This window comes from Zootoca vivipara, chromosome 14 (assembly GCF_965207765.1).
Source record: "Zootoca vivipara chromosome 14, rZooViv2.hap1.1, whole genome shotgun sequence".
Classification (NCBI taxonomy): Eukaryota; Metazoa; Chordata; class Lepidosauria; order Squamata; family Lacertidae; genus Zootoca; species Zootoca vivipara.
Genome location: NC_142597.1, coordinates 41228474 through 41255311, shown reverse-complemented (window position 1 = coordinate 41255311; position 26838 = coordinate 41228474). Strand labels below are relative to the sequence as shown.

The window sequence follows — 26838 nt, the reverse complement described above, 5'->3', positions numbered from 1 at the left end:
AGTATTTCTTAGACAGCTTGGATTTTCAAATTATTTCAAAAATTTGGCTGAACTCAGCCAATATATAATAGGCGACTCATCAAGTCTGCGGCGCGGAGACCTCGCCAGTAGGCTTGAAGCAGAGTGATAGTCCATGTTTATTAGGCTTCTGAGCAAGACGTCTTCCTGTAACAAGGGAAGATTCGGGCTTAAGCGAAAAAACAGGCTGCACTCCCCACCCCCTCCCTAAGTCTTGGGAATTGTGTGAAGGACACATTTACAGGGGAATTTAGGGAACAGTAGAGCTTTGTGGGTATTACAGAGCACAAAATGGGGGAGGCTGAAAAGCCCCAAGCTGATGCCTTCTAAAAAGAGGCAAATGCCACGCTCTTTGGAAGAAGATATTAAAAATTATTTCTCTTTCAATTACCGCTTGGAAACCAAAGTCACTTAAATCTGTTAAATGGATATAAATAATGCCAATTCCCTCCTCTCCCCTCTAACAGCATGGAAGGAACTGTGGTTTAGAAGGAGGGACCAGGAAAAGGATTGCAGTTAAGTGCTGTGGTGGCAAAGTATCAGTAAAAGCCATTTCGGGCTGGCTAACAGAAATATTGTATGAAAGAGATGGTTTTTTTGGGGGGGGGGGGTGTAGTGTTGCAAAGTTTCTCAGGTTCTCTTTGGCCTCAGCTAAGGGCTTGTTGGAAGCTGTGCTTGAAAAAAACAGCAGAGGAGTCCCTTCAGGCTGTCACCCTGAAGCGCATGCTTTTGTGCAGTTAAACCTGACTAAAGTGCTTCGCCATCCTACGGCAACAAACCGAGGACCAGCAGGGAGAATATTTTCTGCCTCGTTTGAAAGCTTTTTCCTCCTAGCTCCACACCTATGGCAATCAGGTTGAGGTATCAGGCACGGCCCTGCAGTTTCTCCTGCCTCACCAGATGCCACCCCCACCCCCTTGAAGCGCCGTTAGGCTCCACCCTGACTAGCCAACCTTAGCTCCCAAGATCTCCTTCCCGAGCCTCATGAAACCTGGCAGCCTGCATCTCCAGGCTTGCTGACTGCGGGGGTGTTGGCAATGTTCCTTTGAGTTTCCCACCCAATCAGAAAGCAGATAAAGGTGTTCTGCACTGGCCCTTTGGCCGTGGACACAGATTGCGTGCCAACATTGCACCTACAAAAGGCACACATCTATGGGATCCGTTCCTCCTAGCAGCTCCAAAACGGATCCCCTGATCTGGACAAACTTCTTCATCCAGTCTGGTCAAGAGCCACTTACTTGCCTATACCCTTTGTGGCAAATAAGAGTCACCTACATGTCAGCAAGGTAAGGTTTTGCTTTGAGGTGGGTTGTCTTTTTTTTCATTGGTGTGCACAGGCATGTCAGCTAGCAACCTAGCTCGTAGGCGAGTAATTTCAGCGAACTTATTTAGAAGCAGTGAAACAGAATGTTCTGAGAGAGGGCGGGGTGGTGGCGGTGGAGGTAAACTGCCAGTGGCAAAGATGCAGGAAGTGCCACTGAGCTTTAAACTCCTGTTTGGGGGCTGCTTTTATTTACTCAGATTCATAAATCAGAGCTGGGGAAGTTGGAAGATCAGAAGGGAGAGGGAGAGAGGCTCCAGTAATTGCCTTTTCTTCTGTAGTAGTAGCAGCAGCATACAGCAAAACAGAAAAAAATTAAAAATTAAAACACAGAAGGAGTAAGCAATCATTTGGGCCAATCAATAGGTTCCTATGAACTTCGTGACCAATTACAGGATGATTGGCTAAGCAAACAAAGAATTATTGGCTGCTTATTTGGGCTTCCCTGCCTTCCCCCTGCCCCAGGCCAGCCCTGCCCCTGTTTCTCATTCTGCGATGGGGTTTGGAGCAAGGGGGTGGTAGTTGGCCCTCTTTCCCCCATTTAAAAAATATGCAAACACCTGATATTGATCTGAGCGGCTACAAGCTGTACAGTCTTGTTAAATTGCTACCACCTTTTCCACAAGCACTTTTGGCAATTAACCTCATGGCCAGCCACTTCAAAGGGAAACAACGGTTGAGTTTAACCTCCTCGAGCTAACCAGAGATTCCTTTCGGATTTTCCATCAAACACTTTTATCCTTCTTATATATGAATATGAGAGAGAGGGAGAGAAAATGCAGGCTGATAAAAGAATTGTGGTTATATTTTTGCATGAATTCACCAGGAAGACAAATACCCCAGGAACTGCTCCTGCTCCCCACCCCACCCCACCCCTTGGAACAAGAAGTGGGATGGGACGAACACAAAATGGAGGTGCTGTATTTCATTTTCTACTCCTTGAACATGTGTTCTCTTCAACTTGTCCAGAAATCCCCGTGTTTGCTGGAATCCAACCATCTGATACATCTGAACCAGCCTTGCCCCCACTCCCTTTTGCAAATCTCTCATATGGTTCTCCAAATCATCTAAAGGCTCCGGATAAATAAATAAAAATCATGTAAAATTAAGGCAAACAAGTAGAAGGCCAGTGTGTGTGTGTGTGTGTGTGTGTGTGTGTGTGTGTGAGAGAGAGAGAGAGAGAGAGAGAGAGAGAGAGAGAGAGAGAGAGAGAGACCCACCAACTCCCATTGCAAACCTTTTAAAGATGACACAGACTTTGCACCCAGCAGTGAAACACAACCAATCCACATTGAGAGTGGTATTTGGTTGGAAGATGAATGTTGGAAGATCCAGGACAGATAAAACAGAATGGTTCTTCATGGAGTGCATAGTTAAACTATGGAACTCGCCCCCACGGGAGGCAGTGGTGGTCACCAACGCGGATGGCTCTAAAAGGGGACTGGACAAATTCATGGAAGAGAAGGCGATCAATGGCTACTAGCCACAATGACTATGCTCGGCCTCCATGGTCAGAGGCAGCAATGCATTTGAATCCCAGTTGCTGGAAAGGAGGGGAGATTGTGCTTATGCCCGAGGCCTCCTTGCAGGCTTCCCATAGGCATCTGAGTGACTAGGTGGGCCACTGGCCTGATCTAGCAGGACTCTCTTCTTTCTTTCCTCAAAACCCCTTGGCTATTTCTCCTGAGCAGCAACCCCCCAACATATGGTTGACCATTTCAGTTTAGGTGAAATCTGATAGCAAACTCTAATCTTGTCTGGTTTGGGGGTTCGGTGCAGAGTTTAGGTCCACACCTGCATACAGATTGTGTGTAAAGCTTATGCACATACAGCTGGTTCTGCATAGGCTATTCTTCCTGAGACTCTGCAGAATGCATGGGCATCTGGGGGTAGGGCCAGAGGGCATGTGGACCAGTCCTGTTTCCTCCGCCACACATAACCAATGCACATGGAGGGCGGATGTGGAAATAGCACATATGTTTCTACTCCAGATGCGTATCTGATCATGGCAGCTGTGCTGTAGGGGAGGCTACAACTTCCACCTTATGTAAAAATGGAAGGCCTCCACAGCATGCCACTCCCCAGTCATGTATGGTGGCCTGCAAAGGACAAAATTCCCTTTTAGTCTGCCTATTTCTGATGGTATCAAAGAAACGTGGAATTGTACAGTTGGAAGCAGGGCTGTCTTAAGCATATGACAGGGGTGCAAGATTAACCCGGTGCCCCCCTAAGGTTTCCCAGTCCCAGGCGTGCAGGAGGGTGGATCCGGCTGCCAGCCTCAGCATCTCACTGACTTGGTCACCCCCGAACTCGCGGAGCAGAGCCACCCGCAGCAGAAGAGCCCGGCGTGGCACTCTGACTGCTGACAGATGGACTCTTCCCCGGACTCAACTCTCGGGCCCCGGACTCTCAGCCTGGTGCCCTTGAGAGCCCAGAGCCTGGGTACCCTGCACCCCTAGCACCTATGGGCAAGACAACCCTGGTTGGAAGGGACCCAGAGGGTCGTCTAGTCCAAACGTTTGCAATTCAGGAATCTCAACAAGATAGTAGAACAACAAAATGGTAGAAGCAGAGGAGGCGGTGAAGGGAATGTTAAGCATCTGGCAGGTGACAGTCCATGTCCAGGATGCTCCCTGGTCTGGTTTGGGCCTGAAGGTGATGCCAGCAATAGGAAAGTCATTTTCTGACTCGCGAAGTGTGACGTGGCCAAGAGCTAAGCTGGAGAGCCACCAATTAGAGCGAACTGAGGGAGAAAACTATGCGTGTATGAGCGCGAGAGACATGGGGAGGGTCTCCCTTTTTAAAAATGATGTTTTTATTTATTTTTCATGGTACAGAAGATACATTTTGAGGAAACAATTGTTACAAAAAACAAACGACTTGTCCTGATAAAATTACAAACTTTTGTCATGCTGTATAACAAGGTTTCACTTGATTACTCTAAAAGATTATGCTACATTTTCCTCTTATATGGAGGGATCTATGATACCACAAAGCCCAGGGCTTGCTGATCAGAAGGTTGGCGGTTCGAATCCCCGTGATGGGGTGAGCTCCCGTTGCTTGGTCCCTGCTCCTGCCCACCTAGCAGTTTGAAAGCATGTCAAAGTGCAAGTAGATAAATAGGTACCGCTCCAGCGGGAAGGTAAACAGTGTTTCCGTGCGCTGCTCTGGTTCGCCATAAGCGGCTTAGTCATGCTGGCCACATGACCCGGAAGCTGTCTGCGGACAAACGCCAGCTCCCTCAGCCAGTAAAGCGAGATGAGCGCCGCAACCCCAGAGTTGTCTGCGACTGGACTTTATGGTCAGGGGTACCTTTACCTATGATACTGTTATGAGGCTTTTAAGGAGGGGAAGGGGTCAGTCTGGATGGAACATTGGGTTCCCTTCCAGAACCTGCAGTCCTATATCTGAGAAGGTAGAATGCACACACGGAAGCTTGCTAAACCAGTTCCTCTGCCAAGGTAATGGCTTTGGCTGGCTAGTCAATGCTCATGATTTAGCATAACCAGATCGGTGGCTCTGTGCCTTTCTCAGACCCTCCTCACCTAGCTGCTATGTAGGAGGACAATAGGCCAGAGCTGGAATCAGGAGAGAGGGACATGCCTTGCTTCTCACTGGATCTAAAGTTATGACTAAGGAGTCCCTCCATCTAGGCTCCATCCCTCCATGCTCAGGTTGTATATATGTGTAAATATGACCACATACAGTGGTGCCTCGCAAGACGAATTTAATTCATTCCGAGAGTCAATTCGTTTTGTGAAAAATTTGTCTTGCGAATTGCGGTTTCCCATTGGAAAGCATTGAAATTTCTTTTTCCCCCCCATAGGAATGCATTAATTAAATTTTAATGCATTCCTATGGGAAACCGCGATTCACAAGACGAATTTTTCGCAAAACGAATTTGTCTTGCGAGTCACCATCAGATCGCAAGACGCATTCGTCTTGCGAAAAATTCATCTTGCGAGGTACCACTGTATACTAAAGACACCACAGTCTCTGCTGATTTTCATTCCAAGAAAACTGAACCCAGGGCAAAGTGCAGGAATCCCAGAAACCTTTCACTGCTTGGAAATTGGGTGCGTAACAATACTTTTTGTTAAGCACCAGCGATTCTTTCTAAATTTGCACCTATATCTGTACATTAGCATAAGCAAATTTTATGGCAATTGATGCCCCCCTTTCATCCTCTTTTTTCCATTATGTGTTTGTTTCCTTTTCTTTTGGCAATGCTTAAGCGGCTTCTCCATTCACGGTCTGGCAAAACAGTTCCAGATTTAAGACAACTAGGCAACAAAAAGAGTAAGGGACGATGGCAGAAGAGCGGGGACGATGGCAGAAGAGCGGGGATGGGGTGGATGGACCCAAAATTAGCACGTCCAAGCGGCAAAAGGGTCTGGTGGTAAGATGTACAGTTCAATGAACCGCTGCTTACATCAGCAAGATGGCTTGAAATGTCCTTCCCCTTCTGTTTTTCATCTACAAAGATTGTGTACTCAGTAGAGTGTTAAGAGAGGCTCCTTTCTCCTCTGAACAGTCTCTTACTACTTCTCTCCCCCCCTCCGCCCCTACACAGACGCACCCCCGCAACAGCCCCTGCAGCAGAAAACAGGAACTAGAGCAAATGCTTTTGTGAATTAAGAGATCTCGCAAGCGTAAATTTGGTCAGGCTGCTCCTTTCTGCAGGCCAGAGGCGCTGCTGCCGCCCCAGGAAGTGAACTGTCAGTTTGCATAGCTGGTGACGAGCTACAGAGCCGTCAGTTAAAAAGGTGAAGACTGCAGAAGCAAGGAGGAATCAAGACTGGTGGAAATCGTTTTTCACAAGGAAAATTTCAGCCATCAGAAAAAAAGGAGAGGAAGCTTTTGAAAAACAACAACAAAAAACAACAGCGGCAGCAGCAGCAGCAGCAACAAAACTGCTGCCATTTCCGAGTCAGGATGAAGGAAAAATTAAATTACTGCCGGTGAAGAGAGCCAAAGTTGCATCTTACCCTGGGGAGGGTTACGATAATGGTAAACATTTGACAGCTGGCCTGGAGTTGTTATCTTGGCCTAACAGTTGTTAGACCGAGAGTGAACATTTCTGATAAGAAAGACTTTTGATTTCTCGCTCTCTATAGTTTTGGTCTGCACAGCCCAAAGCTAAACAGGTTTTAAGCAGCCAGGACATCAGCATGTGTGCGTGTGAACAGGGGGGGGGGGGAGGGCTTTGAGACAGCAGGAAAGGCCACCTCATTCTCCACGACCTGCTCTAAAAGCAATTTCTTGCATCACGCTCTTAGGGGCCGAGCCAAAAATGAGCTGAACCTGATTTGCAGCCTTTTCCATGGGTGTTGAAGAGCAGCTCCTGTTTTCAGCAGTTTGTCAACATCGTTACCTTTGCACGCTAGACGAGTTTCTGCATACACTCGTGCACACCTCTCTCTGTCCTCCATCCAGGCAAGCACGAAACATTAACAGAGTCCAAGGCCTCACTCCAGCCAAGCAAGAACACTCAAGGAGGGGGCCAGTCAGGGTCATAGAGGTGTGTGGCCTAGAAAGACAGTGCCAAAGGCCAGACCAAGAGGCCTGGAGGGCCACATTTAGCCTCCAGGCCTCAGGTTCCACGCCCATGAGCTGGACAAGGCTGGCCTAGATGGCTACAATGGCTTAATGCAGCTTGCAATGGATGCAGCCCATCACTGTTTGGAGGGAAATCTCTGCTGTCTCTTTTCACCCATCCTCATGGCCCAAATAATAGTTCGAGTTTTTCCGAGGGTCACTGATCCACATTCAACAATTCTGAGGAGGTCCCCCCTCAAAAACCGCTCATCCCACAGGTTCCTGAAATTATTAAAGAGGCTTTGAAAATAAGAAGACAGACACTGTTTTTCTGTGGGTCAAAAGCATGTCATTAATACATTCCCTGCCTTCTAACTTTCTGTCTCTTTCCTCCCCCGACTCCAGTTATCTGACCTGCTTTAATACCAAAAAAAGAAAAGTGTATAAATTGATATTAAAGTATGGCATTTTGAGAATGTTTCAACCCAAGGTCAAACTTGTATTAAAAACTCAACTCGTCTAGGCTAAAACAACAGAGCAACCAAAAGGACTTTGGTGCATCTGGGCCCAATTACCAGTTACATCCTCGACCAGAAGAGAACAAGGCAGGCGAGGCGGAGAGTTCATGAATAATGTCATCACTGGGTTACCCATGGAGAGAAAGGAGGCAGACCGTCCAAAACTCAATGGGTAGATTGGAAGCAAGAGCCTGTGATTCATTCACCACTAGAAAACCCAAGGAAGAGCTCCATGTTTTATGAGGTAAATTTCTTCTCCTAACCTGCACAACAGGCAGTAAAGCTCCCCCCCCATTTGTCACATTTAGAGCATCCCATTACCACGTTCAGAACATACGAAGGTCCCTGCTGGACCAGACCAAAGGCTCACCTCTCCCAGCATCCTGTTCTCACAGCAGCCAACCTGATGCCTCTTGGGAAGCTGGCAAGCAGGTCACGAGCACAACAGCAATCATTATGCATTTCCCAAGATGCGGTAAGAGCAAGAGGTGGCATGATAGAAGTTTATTAAAATTATGCACGGCATGGAGGAAGTGGGTGAGAGAAAAGTTTTTCTCCTCTCATAACACCAGAACTCATGGGCTTTCCAATGAAGTTGAACGTTGAAAGCTTCAGGACAGAAAGTTAAACTGTGGAACTCACTTCCCCAGGAGGCAGTGATGGCAACTAACTTGGATGGCATTAAAAGAATATCAGACATATTTGCCCAGCATCCTGTTCTCACAGCAGCCAACCAGATGTTTCTAACAAGCATCAGGTTGGCCGCTAGGAGGATAGGATGCTAGACTAGATGGGTCATTGACCTGATCCAGCAGATTCGTATTATTCTCTTATGTTATATCATTATTTATACTACCAACTACAACCAAAGGGGCCCCTTTTCATGCATGTAGCTTTTCCATGTGATCAGGAATCCCAGTTGCATGGGATTCTTAATGGGGAGAAGCATCTGCCTTTGTACAGCTGCTGGGGGGGGGGCTTTTACATATTCAACTCAACCAGCATGGCCTAGTGGTTACCGTGTCAGACCAGGACATAGGAGACCAAGGTTCAAGTCTCCATTTAGCCATGAAACTCACTAGGTGACCTTGGGCCAGTCACTGTCTCTCAGCCTAACCTACCTATCAAGGTTGTTGTGGGGATAAAATGTGGAGGGGGAGAAGTGTGCATGCCATCTTGAGCTCCTTGGAGGAAAGGAGGGATATAAATGGGGGGGGGGAATCAAGCTGATACAGTATATAAACATGCATATTTTGGGGTCTGCAGCTAGAGCCGTATGTCAGATTTGAGTCATGGCTAGCCAGCATGGTCCCACTAAATGGTGCCACCTGTTTGTTGAATGGAGAGTGAGGCCATGATGCACGCTTTAGTTGCAAAGTAATAGATGAATGGTGACAGAAATCAGACAGCATATGTACACATGCAAGAACATGAATCAAGACCCTTGACTTGCAAACTATAGTTAGGGCCACCCAAAACACAGAACTAAGCCCAAGGGCTTAATATTCTTCTCCCACCACCATACTGCATGGCAAACCTTTTAAATAATAATAATAACGAGGGGAGTTTAACAACCAGGGTGTGACAAGGTCAACTATTCAGTAAAAAAGCCAAAGGTCCCACTGGACCTTATGTGTGCCTAAGCAGCTCTTTCAGTTCTGGCTCCTGAGACTCCTTGCCTATAGCCAGATGGGCCAGGTTTCTCTGGATAGGCTGGGTTTATACCTGGTGTTTAAAGTGCCACCTTTCCCTTGGTCTTGGGACCTGTCTGAGCTCCATGGTAGAGACTGAATTCAGCTCCTCCTTCCCCTCAGCCCCAGTTGGAGCCTGGTCCAGGGCTTGGTGAGCCTGTAGCCCCCTGGGTACTGCTAGACTACAACTCTCATCATTCTTGACCACTGTGCACACTGGCTTAGGCTGATGGGAACTGAATTCCAACAATATCTGAAGAGTTAGAGGTCCCACAAAGGCTTTTAACACATTTGTTTGTAGTTCAGATAAGATTTCAGTTTAAACAAGGTTCTTTTGGACAAGAGGTATTTAACTGAGCTACATTTTCAATCCTCTGCTTGACTCAGGCCCTGATCCCAGGGTCTCGAGCTCAGCCTTATCACTTCTTTCAGAGTGATGGTACCATATTTAGGATCTTGACCTAAGTGGCCACCATAGGCAAAAAGCAGGGGAATCATGCAGCGAGTTATTTTCTGTGCTCTTTGCTCCGGGAACTTCTCCGCGAATGATCAAAGTTTAGCAGTAAACTGCTGTGATAAAGCGCCATCCATTTTGCATGAGAAAGAGCTATTTTATGCCGTATTATCTCATTTTCTGTCTGCCTCTTGTTTGCAGCAAATGGGCAATACATCTTCAAAGTGACCGATCGGATTAAATTTAGAGGAGGGGGAGAGGAGGTACCTTTTGCTCGGTCAGCGTTTGTCAGAACGCTTCTCCCATATTAGAGCATAATGGGGGTTTTAAATCATGCACTACCCAGCAGCCATCTTAGACTTCTATTTATTATAAATTCATATCACTATAATGTAAAAGGCCATTTCTTATAGAAAAGCAGAAGTATAAAACTTTCATGCCAGAACAGGATGGTTGTTTACTAATTTACAAACACAGATGAGTTCAATGCCGATTGTTGTAAGGACATATGCATTGCATTGCCGAATCCCAGGGACAGGCACAGGCTGGCTTCTTTCTTTTGCTCTTGCTTACGTCTTTCCAGAAGCCACTCACAAAACTGTTTCCTTGTACAGTATCCCATTGGCCCCCACCAGTTTTCTCTACATGGGACACCATAGCCTTGGCAAGGTAGCCTGATCCACTGGCTGCTCTCTGAGCCTGCTGGTTTATTTGGCTGTTTCCTTATCATGCCGTAGATCCAGGCAGCATTTAAGAGTGAGCACTTTTAAACTCAGCCCCTCAGGGCAGACCTAGATGCAACATTCCGGCCTCCCCCTAGTGGACCACAGAAGAGTATCATGGGCTGGCGGGGAGCCACTCACAACGTGATGGATTGTCGGTAGCTTTGTGACAGTGTGGAAGATGGCTGCCTGGAGAGCAGCAGTGCAACTAGCTGAGAGCATGAAGGGGGCAGGTGCCATTTAACAGAGGGCATCACGAGGGGGCAGAGGAGGCAAGGAGGCTGCTAGGGCAGCGCTGTAGGGGCAACGCAGCCGCTGAGAAGCTAGCAGCAATTAAAGCAAGTTGCTGGTATCATGGCCTGCACGGATGCTGGATGGGCCCTGCGTGGCACAGTGTCAGCCACCAACATGCTTCCCTTGCCGCCCTGCTATACCCTCTGCAGGCTGCTGGGTGCCCCACATGCAATGGGGCTCAAGGGCAGACAGAGAACAACTTTATGGGTAGCTGCTGACTTAAAAAAAACTGGCAGAATATGGCGGGTCCTGCACAGACCTGGAATCTACTGTCTTTTCAGACCCTGGCATTTGGTCTTCTGACAGTTTTACTAGGTTAAAAATGTAAGAAGAGCCTGCACAGTCAGGTCAGTGGCCCATCTAGTCCAGCATCTTGTTCTCACAGTGGCCAGCACTTTCTCCCCTGTGGCTCCCAAGCAACTGGCACCCAGAAGCATTATCACCTCTGACCGTGGAGTGAGGGCACTGCCACCCTGGCTGGTAGCCACTGACAGCCTTTTCCTCCAAGTTAGGTCAGTAAAATATCAGCTCTTGGGCCAGTCAGCATTTAGGTTTTATACTCTTACTCGGCTACGAGTGATCGGCAAAGAAGAAGAAAGAAGAAGAAGAGGAGGAAGAGGTCTTTTATATTTGGTGAATTGCACAGCTTTGAGTCTTCAAATGCTGTCGCCCACCCCAACCGAAAAGGAGAAAGAACCAAACATACCATCTCTTAGCTACTTTCTCTCCAAACACTAATATGCTTGTGCATAAATAAAGCCTGTAGCTTACTTGGCGAGACTCTCACTGTGATGTGCCTATGGTGCTAACTCAGAGCAGAAAACACTCTTATTCCAGGCCACTGCAGTGAAGTGACATTTACCTAATGCAGCTATAAATTTCCTGATAATTAGTGGGTGGCTGACAATAATGCATTCTGACGAGTGCAACGGCGCCGGCCTGAAAACGAGCTCTCCCCAACACCCACAAGAACTTCAGCAGAGCCGCCAAAACCAGGATCGGCACGACACCCGGCAAAGAAGAGCTGGCCTTTCCAGGGGTCCACTCCCTTCCGGCTCCTGAACCCAGAAGCACCCTGCAAACCTTCCAACTTCTACAAAGATGCCTTGATTTAGTTTCGTTAAAGCTGAGAAGAAACAACCACACGTCCATTTGCAACCCCATTCTTGGGTGGTAAAAATGGTTGTTGTTTTTTTGTAGGGAGCAGCAAAAATCTTCTTCAAGGTTACCATTCCCCCACCCGAAGTCCTCCTTGAACAACGCTACACCCTGACGATGCATTTTTCTAACTACTTTAGAAAGGTATGGTCTGAAAGCACACCACCTTGTTGAAGCTAAGTAAGTCAGGATCTGGCCAGCAGCTGGATGGGAACCACATCTCTGTAGCCTTGCATTCCATGACTGGACCATAGAATTGTCCTGAGAAGGACTCAGGTTCAAACAAATCACAGGTCCTCAGTGTCTCCTCTCTAACTTCCCAGGCTGAGGACCTGGCTTTTTTCTCAGCCTCTGTGGATAATCCCCCCTTAGCTTCTCCTGTTCTACAGCCACAAAGAAGCAGTCTATACAAATAGGCCACAAGCCCTTTTTGTTCACAGCTCTCCTACAAATTGTGTGTGTGTGTGTGAAGATTCCCTGACCCTGCCAGCCTTCTTAAAACTTCAGGTGATGCTGATTCTTTGCTGAGATAACATTTTCCACAGCTCAGAAAGCAGGGCTTATCTGAAGCTGCCAATGGACCTTCCTTGCTTGGATCTGACTGGGAGAGGTGCCATTTCTGGATTCCATTCCCCATGAAGACTCCAGAAGAAGAGGCTATCAGGAAGATTAAGAGGACAGAAATAATGATGGTCAAGCAAAGTTCGGACCCCAAAATGTCTGAAGAATTTTGCTGCCTCTCTAAATTGGGCACTCCTTTTCATCCACCACCCACAAATTTCACACTGAACATTCCCCTCAGATAACTTTTGCCTCCTCCTAAACACACAAAAAAGAAAACTGAGTCATAAGCTACAGAACTTTTTTTTTTCATATGGAGATTTACCAAGTCTGGAAGAGAGATATTTTCCTTCCATTCTGGCAGGCTATCGGCAACCAATACCTACAATAGCCAGCTGTAGCACAGAGTAGGAAGCAGAAGAACCAAGACACTTTCCATTAGGGATGAACCAATCAACCTATTTCCATTTCATATTGGTTCCACTTGTGTTCAATCATGTCTGTTTTGTCCTGTTTCTGTGGATTTTTTTTAAAGTACAAAAACTCCACTTTTAAATTATATTCCTCCCCCCCCACTTGCCCTAACATTTTGTGCACATTTCCCTGCTAAAATACATATTTTTATATGCTTTTGTATGAAGTCCCTCCTAAAATATGCACTTTGGTACATATTTCCTCATAAAACACACATTCTTACAAACATTTAAAAAAACAAACCAACCAGCATTGCAAAATTCAGAGAAGTTAGCTGTGTTCTGATCTGTGAAAACATCCACACAATGTGAATTAGATCAGTTCACTTTAAAATGCAGACAAAACAGAATTCTCACCGATCCCTAATATTATCTATACCAACACAAGCACACATTCTTCATATTTTTTTGTGTGTTCTTTTATTAACTTTTTTTTTAAGTCCAAGAATGTGGGGGGAATAGTTATCAAAATGCCAAGGCTGGTGTGAACAGACCGTGGAAAAATAAAGTCCCATTTAACGACGTGAGAACTCCGACAAAGCCATCAAGTTAAAAGAATCTCAAAATAGTTGAGCAGGGTTGAAGCATTAAAAAAAAAAACACACCACTTCTCTATGTAAAGAGTAGAGCGAAGGGGGGGACAGGGGGAAGCGTCTGCCAAGGGTTAATTGCAACCCTGCATGAACAGCAGTTAACAAGTGAGAGTTAGAACACCCAGGAGGAAAAGGAAAATTTTTCCAATGCCATGAGAAATAAACAACAAGAAAGTTGGGGGGTGGACAGGAGAGATATTTCCTTTGGCCACTCCATTACCAGCACTCCAAAGGCGTAGAGGAGAGAGTTCTGGGAACGCCAAGGCCCGGCGTGCTCTCCACTCCCTCTGAAACATTTGTCTTCATTACCACTCTTTTTAATCAGGGTTCTTTCATGAGTGTTTCTGCCCGGCCCCCAAGGGGTGGCTCTCGGCCACGATAAATCAGCTTCTCCCACCGCAAGTCACTAATCAGCACTCTCCAGGAAAGAACAACAGCGAAAAGTGTAGACCACGGAAAGCTGGGAGGAAACCCAGAGGCTTCACGGGGCCCCAAGGAAGGCCTTCTTCGCTGGGTAGAAGGAACCGCTTGACCGTCACTGTCTTCTGGGCAATCGGGGCTCATGGACTCAGAAATTATTTCAAAGCAGCTCACGCTTTGCAGCGCAGCAGGGGGGAGATGCTGTGAGGCAGTTGGTAGAGGACGGCACTTCAATCACGGAAGTTTGCATTTGGGTTTTTGTTAAGCTGCGAATGTGGCCGGGTTTCCAGTTGGCTTCTGGGCACAATTCAAGGCGCCTGTGTTAGTGTCTAAAGTCCTAAATGACTCAGGCCCCCAATATCTGAAGGACTGCCCTCCTTCCCTGCAGACCTCCCAGGTTGGCAGTCGGAGCTGTTTGAGCTTCCATCACACTCAGAAGCTCAGGGGTAGGGGCAGCCTGAGACAAGGCATTCTCTGAGGCAGCCCCTATATTGTGGAATTCCCTCCCCACAGGTGTGCCTAGTGTGCCTAGCAACTTCACTTTACAGCATCTGGGCCTACTGGCTGCAAAGTCTTGTTACTAAAACATAAAGCCCTGAACATCTCGGGACCAGGTTACCTGAAAGACCGCCTACCCTTGTACAGACCTGTAAGATCACTTAGTTCAGGGTCAGCAACCTTTTTCAGCTGTGGGCTGGTCCACCATCCCTCAGACCCTGTGGTGGGCTGGACTATATTTTGAGGGGTGTGTGTGAACGAATTCCTATGCCCCACAAATAACCCAGAGATGCATTTTAAATAAAAACACACATTCTACTCATGTAAAAACACGAGGCAGGCCCCACAAATATGTCAGAGATGCATTTTAAAGAAAAGGACACATTCTACTAATGTAAAAACACACTGATACATGGACTGTCCGCAGGCCAGATTTAGAAGGCGATTGGGCCGCATCCAGCCCACGGGCCTTAGGTTGCCTACCCCTGACTTAGTTCTTCTGACCCCTGACTTAGTTCTCCCCCACCAAAAAAGGACATTTTGCACTATGGGCCCCACACTATAGAATGCCCTCCCTTTTGCCATACAGTTGCTTCAGATAACTTGTAAATATATATCTTTTGTGCCCAAGCTTTCCCTGCCCATAAGACCTCATTACTACTGAATTCCACCATTATACTGTTTTATATGTTAGACATTCTTACTCTCTTTCCCCTTTACGTGTTGATCCTTTGTTATATTGCTTTTCTTTTGGGGGATTTTTTTTTCTTTTCAGGGTGGTGGGGGTGGTATCATGTACTTAAATGCATGGGGTGGCATTCAACTACGTATTACACAGAGTAGACCCATTGAACTTAATGATCATGACTAAGTTAGGCCCATTCATTTCAACGGACTTACTCTGAGTAAGCCTCAGCTAAATGCCACCCAATGTCTAGTTCGGCCCTCAGTTAACCATTATTTATCATATGTTCCCTCCTCACTTTAAAAGCACATGATTGAGTCTTCCTCATTTCAAGTGTGTGCACTTAAGCAGGAAACATTAGATTAAAAATGATTAGGCCCATAAATATACAGTATCTGAGACAGTTTGCTTGGGCTGTAGCACATACGTTCCACAACGAGAGGATTTGATGCAGAAGAGGGTTTATAAAAAGCTGCCGGAGCAGGTGGTTTTGTAATCAAGGTGGAATGCAAGAAAAAGAGGAAGAAAAACTCCATAGCCTCTACACTCTGTGACAATTATGTGCCTTCACTTCAAAGAAGCCCGTATTTTGCAACATTCCTTTACGCAGAGATGGGGAAGAGAAAAAATGGCTGTGTAACCATTTGTCTGGTCCTGCTCCACTTAAGTGATCCTTTAATTTCCTTTCCTCCTTCCTATGCCCTCCGGTGGCTTGTCTGGCGCTATCTGGCCTCGGATGCATGAAAAGTTCACAGCTCGAGGCCTGAGCTGCCGATCCCCTGTCCAAACAGCCCTTCCCGAAGCGCTTCCTGACTTGCTCAGCCTTGCGTGAGCCGCTCCTCAGATGCATCGGCTGCCAGACTTCAAAATCCTTTTCATGGAAATTCAGACCGGCTCAATCCCCCTTTCCCCTCCCCTCCTCCTTCCCCCCTTTCCACCTTAGGCTTGATATCCGGAACTGACTTCGGAAGTACTCTAATGGTTACCAAATTTTTGGGAACTGCTTCAGATTTTCTGAGCTAAACATATGTTTAGCAAAAGCACAGGCCGTATCAGCCATCAACACTTGACCTTCTGACAGCCCCAGAAGTTGCTGGGTGTTTCCCCCTCCCCATTCTCCTGGCTCATCCCCCCCCCCCCGGGGCAACTTTCCTAGGCTCCGTTTCTCCCCACACCAAAGAGAAAACTTTTACCAGATAGTGGCATGATGTAAATGCAAAATCATGTCGAGAAACGGTTAGCAAACACGCCGATTTCCAGATGTTTGACGAGACGGTAAAAGAAACAGCATAAAGGAGGTCAACGGTTTCCACCAGAGACTCTGTTGGGTTCCATGTTAAAGGGGAAGGGGGGAAAGAGAGAAAGAAAGAATGAAAAGAAAAAGAAAAGAAACCCAAACCAATTACCAGTTACTCATAAGGTCTGGGGGATTTTACACAGCTGTCAAACTATTTAGAAGAGAGGAATCAAACGGAAAAGTTTTCCCGGTTCTCTGCCAAATTCCAATCCATCACGAGCCGGTTAAAGGATCTTGGACAGTCAAGGGTTTGAGAAGGACTGAAGGTTGTCATTACCGCTAGGGGTGCGGGAGAAATTCAGTCCGGTTTGCATCTGAAGGTGGACCTACCTAATTCACACTGCTTGGAACAATACACGGACCAAAACACAGCTGCCCTTTGAATTTTGCAGCGCAGTTCCCCAGCCAAGTCACGTGTGCAAAACTGCATTTACTAAGGTAAAGCATGCATAGAAATGCACCTATCTGTGAAGATAACATACAAAAAGACATTACATTAGGGGAGACTGCTTTTTTGGGGGGGGGGGAACTGACACAAGGAAAATTTTCATCCCAAAAATGTGAATGTTAGGAAATATCTGGGGCAAAATGCTTTTTAATCACAAACTGATGTGGAAATGTGGAAAGCTGAAGTGTGGAAAGATGAGAAACCAAGAGAAACCAAGATTTTTGCTCATTCCTAATTATGCGGTGTGTGTGTGTGTGTGTGTGTGTGCGTGCGTGTGCGCGCCAGCCATGTACTCTTCAAAATGGACTAGTCTGTGTACAAAACACATGAGCTTGCTTATAGACTGGCGTAAAGATCTACCCCCAACTTCAAGAGAAGCCAATCTGATTTTCTTCAGCAAAACGCTGCCAGGTGAGAAAATGCACCTGGTGTGGGGCTCCTTGCTGCCCTGCAGGTAAAATCAGAAGGGAGGGTCCACTGCATCTTGTCCTCTCCCTTCTGGTCTGCCAGCATTTGGATCTGGCCAGGTACTCCTTCTAGGGGTCAGAGATAGAACGAACAACCTGTGGATCTGTGTGCACCTGCCCCATGTGGTGAGCAGCATTGTTGCAGGATGCAGCACACACCTGTCTCACAAAGCAACTGCCCTGTCCATCTGAGCAATCAACTATTTACTCTTTGAGATGCACACCCAAGCATTTTTTGAGTTGAAATGTTTAATTATATCCCGCTGATCAACTTCTAGCGCACTGTTGTTCTTAATGTATTACACTTGGTGTATATTAAGAATGAAAGAAGCCCTTCCTTTGGTGTATATTAAGAATGAAAGAAAGGGACGCAGGTGGTGCTGTGGGTTAAACCACTGAGCCTAGGGCTTGCCAATCAGAAGGTCAGCGGTTCGAGTCCCCGCAACGGGGTGAGCTCCCGTTGCTCGGTCCCAGCTCCTGCCAACCTAGCAGTTCGAAAGCACGTCAAAGTGCAAGTAGATAATTAGGTACCGCTACAGCGGGAAGGTAAATACCGTTTCCGTGTGCTGCTCTGGTTTGCCAGAAGCGGCTTTGTCATGCTGGCCACATGACCTGGAAGCTGTACGCCGTCTCCCTCGGCCAATAACGCGAGATGAGCGCCACAACCCCAGAGTCAGTCACGACTGGACCTAATGGTCAGGGGTCCCTTTACCTTTACCTTAAGAATGAAAGAAGGCCAGTGGCCCATTTGGCTGAGCATCCTGTTCTCATAGTGGCCAGCCAGATGCCCTTATCATATATTTTATATTCTCTCTTTTTTCTGTACACCACTCTGATATATTATAATGTGAATGGTGCATAAATCTTTAAGAATAAATAAAAATAAACGCAATGAGAAAGGCCTTACAGCATATAGATTATGGAAACATCCTCCCAGCCTCGCTTCTGTCCATGTTTTAGGACAACTTTTAACTGATTGCATTCTAATGGCAATGTGGCATCTATAAATGTGTTCCAAGTTGGCCTTCGCCCTTCCATGATGTCTGGGAAGCAGAGGACCAGTGCCCTTGGTCCTCTGCCCAATGGCAAAGGCCAGAACATAATTCTTTTTACCTCTGCAGCCACAAGGCTACTAAGTATAGCTACATTCCCATGTTCTTGGGGCAACAACTGGCCTTGCCAGTGTATCAAGCACACTGTCTAGGAACTCTAGAGCACGTCGCAGAAATATTTCAAGAGAAAAGGGAAGGCTGGAAAAAGAAGACATATGCTTGGTACCAAATAAAAAGTGGGCCCCATGTCACAGAACGAGGTTAACTATAAGAGGAGGAGTGGAGAACCTCAGGCCTGGGGGCCAAATGAAGCCCCTGGGCCTCTCTGCCTTGCCATCATCCCTCCCCAGCTCTGCTCTACAGCCTTGAGTGATCCCCCTGTGGGGATGTGCCCATGAGCTGTGCTAATGCCCCTCACTTGCTTTGGTGGAGGATCAAAAGATGTGCTTGTGGCATGTAGACACTTCTAAGTTTTGTGTGGCTGAGATGTCGCCTACTGTGCAACCTTTGCTCTGCCCATCTTTGCCTCTGGCCATGCCCACCATGGGGATGTGGCCCCCAGAAGGCTCCCCATGAAGAAATGCGGCCCCTGGGTTGGAAAAAGTTCCCCATCCCTGGTCTAGAGGATGTGGAAAGGTCTGTGCCTGCTGCTCCTCATACTCGGGGACTTCTACGGAGCTGAGTTTAGTCTACTGTTATCGCAATAAGATTTCAACTTCCAAGAAGCAAGTTAACAGGAAGGGTCTGGAGCAGATAAGTAGAACGGAAATGCTATATTCAAAGAAAAATAAAGAAATGGAAAAGCCCATTTTTCACTAGCTGTGTTTCACTCCCTAAGTAAACAGCTAAATGCCCAGGCTGGGAAAGAGTTAACGAGGGGACAAAATTATACACAGTGCGTGTTAAAGGTTAGAAGAATAATCAGTCATTTGAAAAAGAAAAAAAAAGACTACATAAACATTTTTCCGGATGTAATTTTCAGTCCAAGGATACATTTCCCAGTAGAAATCAGCAGCTAAAAAGGAAATCATTTAGTCTCCATAAGTGCCAAATTGTATGCTGATTTTTTCCTGGTCTGGCTCAGCTTTCCAAACTAGTGGTTCGGCTTCTGCAATCTTTCACCCAAGGACTATATAAACACATCTTTAGAAGACAGACATAATCCTTGGGTGGGCCAATTTATGTTGGATTATGAAAATACTTAAAATACAAAATCGTATAATCACTGTTGTCTTTTGGGTTTGCTTTAAAGGAGAAGAAAATTGAAGAGAGAGAGAGAGAGAGAGAGAGAGAGAGAGAGAGAGAGAGAGAGAGAGAGAGAGAGAGAGAGAGAGAGGTATAGCCCACACTGCCCTCAAAAATGAATGAGCCATAGAGAGGATGATCAGCAACTCCAGAACATTTTTAAATGATTTTATTTTGACACCACTGAGCGGCTGGCTCGGGCCTTAGGGTCTCAGGACACTATTCATGAAATAGTACTATTTATTGATTACACTGATTCTCTGTTATCTGGCCGATCCTGGGGCGGGGGGGGGGCTTACTCCCCATCCTCCCCTGTGAAATACGTTAGCAAAATGCAACTAAATGCCTCACACATCAAAAGCCAAAGCAAAGAAAACAAGAGGTTCGAAAAGGCTGCAAATACCACCAGTTCAACAGGCCACACTGCTAGTGGTGGTCAAACAAAGTTGGAAAGTTATTAGAGTCAAAACCAGATGATGATGATGCCAGAATTTCTGCATCTTTCTAAAAGGGAATGCTTAAAAGCTGTTTTGTTGAAGTGAATAACAGCAGTAGGGTCAGGGAGCTCAGGCTGAGGGCAGGAGACACCCTCCTGACACCAAAGTCACTACAGATTACTGGCATTATGTAGGGTCAGGGTAGTAGCGAGGTTGAGGCTATGAGGGCACAACAGTGGGAGCGCCAGATTGGCTCTGCTGGTGCCCCACGCCGTCCCAACCTTACGACCCTGCTCCACCCCAATGCTATCCAACTAAGCTGCAACAGTGCTGGTGCTGGGTGGCTCCACAGCACTGCCCCACCACTCAAGCCACACCTGATTATGGGGGCTAGGGACAGCAATGGTGGGAGTAAAGTTGGACCTGTATATCGAGACCCACCCATACCCTCCAATACAAAGCGGACAAAAACTGGAATGCCGTCTTCCAGGGCTGCACCTCCGCAAGAGTAATGTAACCCGCTTGTTGCCCACGTGCCCACCCAGTGCTTTTCCTGGGCATGGCACCCAAAAACACATGCTTGTGCGGGGTGCTGCACAAGATTGCTGCCCTGGAAAAAGCACCTTTTCATAGCAAGAGTGTGGCCTGAAATCGCACAAGATTGTGGGCCACCAAAAAGTGTTTCGGGGGCATGGCACCCCAAAATGTGTGTTTTATGGTGCTGCACAAGATTGCTGCCCCAGAAATTTACCTTTTTCGAAGCGAGAGTGTGGCTCCAAAGGATGCAATATTGTGGCAGCCATTATGGCTACTGTCCTCTTCTGCAAAACCCCTGCAGTATTGTCCCATTTGGGGGGGGTAATTTGTGGGCATGCATAGCTGCCAAGTACCCCGTTTTCCCCGGGAAACCCCCGTTTTTACTTACCTTTCCCTGGTGGTCCCCCGTATCACTTCGTCTCCCGTTTTTCTCCGTTATTTTCTTCTGCCGGTGGCCATTTTTTTCCTTTCCGATTTGCCCTTCTTATGGGCACCAAAAATGGCCGCCGGCGGCTTCAAAAGTCACATCTACGCATGTCCGGAAGTGCATAGACGCGACTTCCGGTGTCACCAGCAGCCATTTTTGGTGCCCATAGATGGGCGGAGCGCCACTGGAAGTTGCGTCGGCGCACTTCCTGACATGCGTACAAGCGACTTTCGAAGCTGCCGGCGGCCATTTTTGGTGCCCATAGAAGGGCAAAGCGACACCGGAAGTTACGTCGACGCAACTTCCGGTGTCATACGGCTGCCGGTCCCGGATTCTGCAGTCCGGGACTTGGAAGGTAAGGGCATGCTCCCCGCCACCCTGGATGCTATTAAGTGCTTTTTGTTTTTTGTTTTTAAAATGTGACTGTGATCACTTCCTGAACAAGGGAAGGATACTGGCTAGCTGGAATTTCTAGGCAGAGAGTTCCAATGGAAGGCCCAGAATCTGGTGGCCACTTGCAACACTTCTGGGTGGGAGCAGGCCATGCCCATGGGTGTACAACACTCACCAGCAAGACAATAAAATACTTCTCATACATAGCGTGCAATGAAAAATACATAATTATTGCATTTTAATGTCTATGTTTCCTCTCTGGAGCCGACTGACGCTTCCCAGGTAAGCTATAGCTACTGTTGTGTGGGCAGGACGGTGCCTCCCCTTACCTGGCCAGTCCCCTGGCAACGTCTCCCCAGGCAGGATTGGGGGGTTGACTGAGGTAGGCAGAGACCCCAGGTATCCTGCCTGGGGAGGATGAAGCCAGTCCTGAACTACCAGGAGCCGCACTGGGATCCAGGGGGCTGTGCGCAACCACGCAAAAGTCGCCCCCCATTTGATGTGGGTAGGGGTCATTACAGACACAGAACTAGCAGCGCAGAATGGATTAAGCAGGGCTCTCCCCACTCTTCCTATTCCCCCACCATTTTCCAAATTATCTTGGCAAATATAGAATTTGGCTAATGTTTCATTTGGCTAACATTTCCAAAGTCACGGTGATCACTTGCTAGAAGCAGCTTTGGAACTAAGGTGGGAACAGGGGTTTTGGAGTACAGAAGGAAGGTTGGGTGTGCTTTGCTGGCTTCCAATATCAATACCAGAGCTAGTCAATCCAGAGGCCCCAAAGGACCTACCAATCACAGGGTCTGATGCTGTACACCCATGTTTCCCAGGGTCTGATGCTGAAGACTCATAGCTCCTGGTAGTTTGTTAGGCTCAGACCCAACACTAGGCAATCATTCAGATGTCCTGACAGTGGCTTCCACGCCAAGAGGCCTGATTCTCTATGGGTGGCAATGGTAGAACATCTCCTTTGCATGCAATCCACATTCAATCCCTGACATCTCCAGCAAGATTTAGGAAAGACCCCTTGCCTGAAATCCTGGAGAGCCGCTGCCAGACAGTGCAGACAGTACTGAACTAGGTGAACAAATCATTTGACTCGTTGTCAGACAGCTTCCCATGAGCTGCTTCAAGACATGATTGTGGGACCACTGGGCGGGCAGTTGTGCCTGAGTGCAGACAGCCAGACACTCTGAGAAAGGCGCCCCAAAGCAGGCCTGAGATCTTAACTAAACATTTCAGGAGCACCCAATGCCACAATCTAACTCTCACTTCAGCTATTTTTAACCAAAGACATGGGGGCAAACCCTCCTACCTTACGCGAGTTTTAAAAGCCTCCTTGGCACATTCTCTTTACGACCACTAGAACATGAGGAGCTCAACCCTGCGCCACACAGTTGGACCAAGCAGAAGTCAGGAGGTTTTTGCCAGAGGAACTATTCACGTCTGCGGAAGTATTTTGGCTACCCTCGGTTTGGCTAAGGGGTTAGATAAACACAAGATAGAACAATCTCCACTATAAAGCAAACAAATGGATTTTGGATATACTGCTATCTATGAAACACAGCATATGCTGGCTCTCCTCTGGAAGCTTTAGCTATTGCGCATACATGCATTCGGAGACAAGACGAACTTTCACGGTTTTCCGCCCTCCCTGCCGAAAGATACATTCTGTTTTTTCGATTGCTAGAGTTTTTATAGGCAACTAGAAAAGCCAGCAGGCTAAAGCCAACAGTGTTCCACCTCCATCACATATCCTGCAACACATGAAAAAGAAAAAGCCTCCAATGTATAAAGTTATGTGAAAGAAGAAGGCAGAGCGAGGGAGGTTCCTCCCCCCGCAAACACACTTTGTCTTCAGGGAGCAAAGGAATAAATTATAGTGATAAGATCTGGAAAAGTTTGGTTGGAAGTCAAAGAGGGTCTCACATCTGTGGCTACACATCCAGGCCTTGGGAATAATGTGTCTCATGTTCCGTTCACAGAAAAATGTGAGAAAATGTTCCCTTCTTCAGCATAACAGAGACCATAATTCTGCTCATGTCAATGCCTGGTTTTCTGGTTGATCGCTGGGGTTTAAACTAGTAACATACATGGCATTTTCAGCCACACTGTGTGTCAATGATGGACAGTACAATGGCTTCCAATGCACTATGTTCGCTACCAGGAGAGTGCCATAATTTTATGGTGCATGGGCTACATCAAGGAATGATAGTATGTAATGCAACTGATCCAGATCCCTGGTGTTAAGAGGTGGGACCAGACTGGGCTTTACAACGACCCTCCCGGTGGTGACCATGTCACAGGACACAAGGTCATAGTGGATCCTGAGCCAGGACGTGAAAAGTGTCCACTTGTCAGCACCACCAAGCTCCAGCCAAAAAGAAGGAGCTGGAGGGAAACTGGCTGGACCAGCAAGAGTGCCTCCTGACAATAATATATGGAGTGGGTCTCATCCACACCCAGCCACATCCAGAGTGGGACTCTGGCCAACAAGGAGACTTTGCTGCTGCTTCCTGCGGTAGACAGTCTCTTGATGGGAGCTTGGCCTCCTCAAAAAAGTCCCTGTCGCCTATATGCTGGAGGATAAGGCTACCAATGGCTACTACCCTCAACGACTATGTGCTGCCTCCACAGTGGGAGGCAGTATGCTTGTGAGAAACAGTTGCTGGAAACTGCATGAGAGCAGAGTGCTCTTGTGCTCAGGTCCTGATGGTGGACTTCCCACTGGGGCGTCTGGTGGGCTGCAGGATGCTGGACAAGATGGACCACTGGCCTGATCAAGCAGGGCCCTTCTTAATTTCATTGCCTTTACCAGTGTAATGTCAAAGGGATACCAGCATTTCTAAGGGAACAGCTCTAATAGGAGATTTATTTGCACCCAGCACAACAGGAGCCCACAAATGCACTCTCTTTATTTAACGTGCTCTGTGCTTCTCATGGGCAAGGAAGCATAAAAGTCTAAGGTATTTCCCAAGGAAAGACACACACGGCTTCCATGTAGCATCCAATGCCTTCCATCCCCAATAAAAGTCTTTACATCACGGATGCTGTAAAAACAACCCCAAGTGTCATAAAACAAGAACATGAGTATATTTATGTTTCTCTCTCTTAGACACACACACACACTGGGGATCATTAACCATGAGCATATATATATTTTAATGTACTTTGTCAAAACTTTTATACGTCTCTATTTCAAATAATGGCAATGGTTGGTGGAAAGGAGGGAAAGGAGAGGGGCAATTAAATATGCTAACCGTATAAAAGCAAATGGTAACGGTCCGAGCTTCAATTAAATTTGCTCGACCACAGGACTTTTTGGTGTTGTTGACATATTTTGCGTGCCATCCTGATTTTAAAAGCTCTGCTATGAAAGGGGGGCATTATTTACAAGTGAAGAAAGAGAAGGGAATTTGCCCGCTCCCCCCCTCCCTGAAGTCCTCTGGTCCCCATTGTCCTCTGTATCAATTTCCAGGAAACCATATTCATTAGGGTTAATCTGCCTCCTAAATGAATAAACAAAGGGTCTCTCTGTCACCACCAGAGCCAGGTGAGCAGATATAATCTTCCAAGGCAGAGAGTCCTCCCTACGAAACACGGCCGCAGGAAATTACCTGCTGCAATCCCACACCTGGAATGGCTCGGGGAGCAGCCTGGAGATGCCGAGTAGGTGATCAAAACTAAAATTTGTTTTATTTGCTGCTTTTTTTAGGGAGAGAGAGAAGGAATGAACAAACACTGTGGATCATCTGATTTTGTGACTTCCAAACCCAGATGCACCTGTATTGTCTTTTAATCTGAAGTTATGGCCTTCAAAAGAAATGTAAATGATCACACTCAATGATAGGACTATAAAGTGATGCCATATGTTGGCATGGTACAGACCAAGCTAGATACTGCAGTGGTCGAAGTGTCAGGGACTTTGGAATTTGAACCAAGGACCTCTTGATCTCGGACTTAGCGTAGAGAGCTCCCTGGGACTAGGGATGTGGGTCATATTTGATACAGTTCACATTTAAAGGCAAACCTACCCAAGTCGCACTTTCCAAAATAATACAAGAACTGAAAGGCAGCCATCCGTCAAAATCTGCACTTGTCCGAATTTTGCAATGCAGCCCACCAGCCAAATAAAAGTCTACAAAAATGCATAAGCATCAGTAAAGTGTGTATGTATATGAATCTAATGGTGAAAATAACATATAAAGTGCATTGTATTAGGGGAAACTTACATATCAACTTGTATTAGTATATTAGGAGAAAACCGTACTAAAACACTGGTGAGGACATGTGACTTGTGACAATGTAAAGAATGGAGCTTAAGGATAGAAAAAGGAGAAAATGAGGTGCACCAAACTGACATTATCTGTTCACCCCTAAATATGACATGGCTCTTTTGAAGCATTTGTTGTTGGCAATTCCTGCTCTAGGAGGCATTTGGCAGAGCAGAGGTGGTTGGCAACTGATTGGCACTGTGAGCACTCAGCTGGGTTTTGTTTCCATCACAAATCGCATACCCTGCCTTCTGGAAATAGCCCAAATGGTCCCCTAACTTCATGACCTGCAAATGGAAACAGAAACTTGCATGGGAGATGGATGCTTTGGCCTAGCCCTAATTGCTGCAAAGGATAATGGTCTGGGATACCCAGGCTTGACACATCCACCTAGCCCCCTAAGCCACAAAATTCACTGGGCAACTTTGGGCCAGCCACACGCTGCAGTGGCCGGTGCCCAGGTGACTTCTGGGGCAGAAGGCATGGAGGCCAACAGTAGGTGGCGCCGAGCCTATGACAGGCAGAGACAACTAATTCTAGCTTCGTCCCCACCCTCCATCCTGCTGAGTTCTACAGGGACTGACACTTACAGCCACTGCTACCTGCTGGACTGGATGGAAAGAAAAAAGGCAGGTAGGAGGGCGGCGGCAGGGCATTCACTAGCCTCTGTTGGCCACACACCACCTCACAAGGTTGCTGGGAGAAGAAAAGAGAAGGTATCACATGTGGCACTCTGATCACCTTGGAAGACTTTTTTTGGGGTGTGTGTGTGAATTTAACAAATCAATAAACACGGTAGCGGGTTGCAAGGGGATGGTGAAGAGAGCGGAAGAAAACATCTGCAGGCCTTAGCAAAGAAAGTGAAGCAAGCTGATTTGCCCTTCATGCAATTTTCATAGGCCCACCACGGTGCCACGGCTGATTATTTAATGCCTCCAATAGGTGTTAAAAAGTTTCTCTGCTGCCACCCGGGGAATGTATTATGAAACAGGAAGAGGCAAGTGGCTGCAGTTAGAAGCACAAAGGTGAGATAATGGCCTTCCACATCGCCGAGCTGCCAGCTCTGCTTAGCTTAGAGCCTGGCAGCTAGAGATTTCGAAACCCTACAGCCCTCTTGAAATATGGATGGAATGTTAAAGCAAATGACAAACACAGGAGTTGTCACCTTTTTTGGGGGAGCCGGAAATTCCGCTGCCACAAAGCCACCTCAAAGGCATATATGTACGGCAGCAAGTGGTTTATTTGCAGTACTAGGCAGGATTCAGCTGACTATGGGGTCAGGTTGAGATCCTTCTGCATCTTCAAGGGGCAAAG

The 26838-nt window shown here is 47.0% G+C and overlaps 1 protein-coding gene and 1 long non-coding RNA gene across 27 annotated transcripts in view; one reads left to right on the top strand and one right to left on the bottom strand.

Annotated features, from left to right (window-relative positions):
* BCAS3 (BCAS3 microtubule associated cell migration factor) overlaps nucleotides 1-26838 on the bottom strand; it is a 454932-nt gene that overhangs the window by 172350 nt on the left and 255744 nt on the right. The gene's annotated exons all lie outside the window — the stretch shown is intronic.
* LOC148683585 (uncharacterized) lies at nucleotides 964-25095 on the top strand. 2 transcript variants are annotated; one of them, XR_015946946.1, is made up of 3 exons: nucleotides 964-1304; nucleotides 2166-2254; nucleotides 5913-7639. It is a non-coding gene; the product is annotated as an uncharacterized LOC148683585 (long non-coding RNA). The 2 variants fall into 2 exon arrangements; XR_015946947.1 differs by lacking the exon at nucleotides 5913-7639 and adding an exon at nucleotides 24966-25095 and having other exon boundaries at nucleotides 1169-1304.